The sequence below is a fragment of the Triticum dicoccoides genome, chromosome 5A (genome assembly GCF_002162155.2).
Source record: "Triticum dicoccoides isolate Atlit2015 ecotype Zavitan chromosome 5A, WEW_v2.0, whole genome shotgun sequence".
NCBI lineage: Eukaryota > Viridiplantae > Streptophyta > Magnoliopsida > Poales > Poaceae > Triticum > Triticum dicoccoides.
Genome location: NC_041388.1, coordinates 666,446,217 through 666,451,039, shown reverse-complemented (window position 1 = coordinate 666,451,039; position 4,823 = coordinate 666,446,217).

The window sequence follows — 4,823 nt, the reverse complement described above, 5'->3', positions numbered from 1 at the left end:
AACCCACAAGTATAGGGGACCGCAACAGTTTTCGAGGGTAGAGTATTCAACCCAAATTTATTGGTTCAACACAAGGGGAGCCAAAGAATATTCTCAAGTATTAGCAGCTGAGTTGTCAATTCAACCACACCTGGAAACTTAATATCTGCAACAAAGTGTTTAGTAGCAAAGTAATATGATAGTAGTGGTAACGGTAGCAAAAGTAATATTTTTGGTATTTTGTAGTGATGATAACAATAGCAACGGAAAAGTAAATAAGCGAAGAACAATATATGGAAAGATCGTAGGCAATGGATCGGTGATAGAAAATTATGCCGGATGCAGTTCATTATGTAGCAGTCATAACCTAGGGTGACACAGAACTAGCTCCAATTCATCAATGTAATGTAGGCATGTATTCCGCATATAGTCATACGTGCTTATGGAAAAGAACCTGCATGACATCTTTTGTCCTACCCTCCCGTGGCAGCGGGGTCCTAGTGGAAACTAAGGGATATTAAGGCCTCCTTTTAATAGAGTACCGGACCAAAGCATTAACACATAGTGAATACATGAACTCCTCAAACTACGGTCATCACTGGGAGTGGTCCCGATTATTGTCACTTCAGGGTTGCCGAATCATAACACATAGTAGGTGACTATAGACTTGCAAGATAGGATCAAGAACTCACATATATTCATGAAAGCATAATAGGTTCAGATCTGAAATCATGGCACCCGGACCCTAGTGACAAGCATTAAGCATAGAAAAGTCATAGCAACATCAATCTCAAAACATAGTGGATACTAGGGATCAAACCCTAACAAAACTAACTCGATTACATGATAAATATCATCCAACCCATCACCGTCCAGCAAGCCTACGATGGAATTACTCACGCACGGCGGTGAGAATCATAAAATTGGTGATGGAGGGTGGTTGATGATGACGACGGCGATGGATTCCCCTCTCCGGAGCCCCGAACGGACTCCAGATCAGCCCTCCCGAGAGAGTTTAGGGCTTGGCGGCGGCTCCGTATCGTAAAACGCGATGAATCCTTCCTTTTTATTTTTTTCTCCCCGAACACGAATATATGGAGTTGGAGTTGAGGTCGGTGGAGCTCCAAGGGGGCCACGAGGTAGGGAGCGCGGCCCCCACCCTCGTGGCTAGGGTGTGGGCCCCCTGGCCTTGATTCTTTGCCAATATTTTTTATTATTTCCAAAAATAATCTCCGTGGAGTTTCAGGTCATTCCGAGAACTTTTGTTTCTGCACATAAATAACACCATGGCAATTCTGCTGAAAACAGCGTTAGTCCGGGTTAGTTCCATTCAAAGCATGCAAGTTAGAGTCCAAAACAAGGGCAAAAGTGTTTGGAAAAGTAGATACGACGGAGACGCGTCAACTCCCCCAAGCTTAAACCTTTGCTTGTCCTCGACCAATTCAATTGACAAACTGAAAGTGATAAAGAAAAACTTTTACAAACTCTGTTTGCTCTTGTTGTTGTAAATATGTAAAGCCAGCATTCAAGTTTTCAGCAAAGATTATGAACTAACCATATTGACAATGACTCTTAGGTCTCATGTTTACTCATATCAATGGCGTAATCAACTAGCGAGCAATAATAATAAATCTCGGATGACAACACTTTCTCAAAACAATCATAATATGATATAATAAGATGGTATCTCGCTAGCCCTTTCTGAGACCATAAAACATAAATGCAGAGCACCTTTAAAGATCAAGGACTGACTAGACATTGTAATTCATGGTAAAAGAGATCCAGTCAAGTCATACTCAATGTAAACTAATTAGTAATGAATGCAAATGACAGAGGTTCTCTCCAGCGGGTGCTTTTTAATAAGAGGGTGATGACTCAACATAAAATTAAATAGATAGGCCCTTCGCAGAGGGAAGCAGGGATTTGTAGAGATGCCAAAGCTTGATTTTGAAATAGAGATGAATAATATTTTGAGCGGTATACTTTCATTGTCAACATAACAACCAAGATATGGCGATATCTTCTATGCTAAGCACATTATAGGCGGTTCCCAAACAGAATGGTAAAGTTTATACTCCCCCTCCACCAACAAGCATCAATCCATGGCTTGCTCGAAACAACGAGTGCCTCCAACTAATAACAATCCCGGGGGAGTTTTGTTTGCAATTATTTTGATTTGATTTGCATAAAGCATGAGACTGGGCATCCCAGTGACCAGCCATTTTCTCGTGAGTGAGGAGCAAAGTCCACTCCTCTTGAGAATAACCCACCTAACATGGAAGATACAGACATCCCTAGTTGATACATGAGCTATTCAAGCATACAAAACAGAATGTTTATTTGAAGGTTTAGAGTTTGGCACATACAAATTTACTTGGAACGACAGGTAGATATCGTATATAGGTAGGTATGGTGGACTCATATGGAACAACTTTGGGGTTTATGGGATTGGATGCACAAGCAGTATTCCCGCTTAGTACAGGTGAAGGCTAGAAAAAGACTGTGAAGCGACCAGCTAGAGAGCGACAACAACCATGAACATGCATTAAAATTAATCAACACCGAATGCAACCATGAGTAGGATATAATGCACCATGAACATAAATATCGTAGAGGTTATGTTGATTTTGTTTCAACTACATGCGTGAACATGTGCCAAGTCAAGCCACTCGAATCGTTCAAAAAAGGATACCATCCTATAATACCACATCACAACCATTTTAATAGCATGTTGGCACGCAAGGTAAACCATTATAAGCTCCTAGCTAATTAAGCATGGCATAAGCAACTATAATCTCTAATTGTCATTGCAAACATGTTTATTCATAATAGGCCAAATCAGCAACGATGAACTAATCATATTTACAAAAACAAGAGAGGTCGAGTTCATACGAGCTTCTCCCATCTCAATCAGTCCATCATATATCGTCATAATTGCCTTTCACTTACACGACCGAATGATGTGAATAATAATAACAGTGCACGTGCATTGGACTAAGCTGGAATCTGCAAGCATTCAATAAGTAGGAGAAGACAAGGCAATATGGACTCTTGGTTAAATCAACAATAATGCATATAGGAGTCACTTTAACAATTTAATTATGGTCTTCTCCTATCGACCCCCAAAGAAAAGAAAATAAATAAAACTATTTACACGGGAAAGCTCCCAACAAGCAAAAGAAGAACATAAAATCTTTTTGAATTTTCTTTTTAATTACTACTACAAGCATGGAAATTAAAACTAGCTAAAATCTACAACTAATTTTTTTGTTTTTCTTAAGGTTTATCAAACACACAAGAAGAAAGCATAAAAAGGAAAATAAACTAGCATGGATATTACAGTGAAAAAGTATGAGCACCCACAACTAGCAATGAGTGTGTGAACATGAATGTAATGTCAGTGAGAAATACGTACTCCCCCAAGCTTAGGCTTTTGGCCTAAGTTGGTTTATGGCCACGGCTGGCCTGGTAGATATCCAAAGTTGTAACTAGGGTCATATTGTGATGCAACAGTCATTGCATCGTGGGCTACAGCTTGGAGGCGAGCTATCTCAGCCCTCCTCTTATACTCTTCCGCCTCCTTTCTGGTTATAAAATATCTCCCTTTTGCCTGAAAGTCAAAGAAAGTAGAAGCAGGGAGAGCGACGTGATAGGTGCATCATCTGTCAAAGATTAGTCAGTACTGGAGGAACTGATCGTTCCTCTCAACAAAATGATGACGAACCATAGCCTCATAATCCAAATAAGCAGGAGGCAACTCAATATCATCCTCACGTATGGTTATACCAAGAAAATTAGCTATACGGGTTGCATAAATTCCACCAAAGAAATCTCCATTAAATATATTATGACGCAACCTATGTGCAACAATGGCTTCCAAGTTATAAGATTTATTTCCTAACACAGCACTCCTAAGAATACTGAGGTCAGGGACACACATGTGACATGCTTCATCCTTACCATTTATGCACCTACCTATGAAGAGAGCAAAATAATGTATAGCAGGAAAATGAAGGCTCCCTATGGTAGCTTGTGCTATATCTCTAGATTCCCCCACAGTTATACTAGCAAGAAAATCTATAAATTCAGATTTGCGAGGTTCACTAGCACTACCCCATTGTGGAAGTTTGCAAGCAGTAGTAAAGTCCTCTAAGTCCATAGTGTAAGAATTTTCATAAAGATCAAACAGGACAGTTTGAGAATTGCGTGAAGATGAAAATTCAAACCTCATCACAAAGGAACTAGTGAGATAGTGGTACTAACGGCACTTTTCTGCCTCAAAGCTCACAAGATCAGCGTTACGCAAATATGCGTTAAATTCTTCTTTAATTCCTGCTCGATCCATGCAGTCCTCTGAAGGCCATTCACAAGGCCACACTGGAGCGTCCCTTGGTGGCTCATCATCAGCATCACGCATTGCAAGCCTGGGTCCTTATTTCCTTGAAGAACCACTTCGGTACATTTTCCTAAACATATTTCTTCCTCTGAATTTTTTTTGAAATTTTTAGTAACTTCAAATAAAAGTAAACCAAACTCAACAAAATTGATAGCAACTACTCCTACAAGTGCCTAGAGCATATATTATGCATTAGAACTATTTGGAACCATATAAATTTGACATGCAAGCTCAAGAACATGATCACCTAGACAACACAAATTTGCAATGAATAAAGCACTAGCACAAAAATTAATTGGACCAATGAAGGAGTCACATACCAAGGAACAATCCCCCTAAGCAGTTTTGTGAGAGGTGCTTTGAGCAAGGAGATCGAAAATCACAGCAAAATGAACTAGAACTCATGCTTGAGCTGGATGGTGATTTTTTGGGGAGGAAGAAGAAGTGT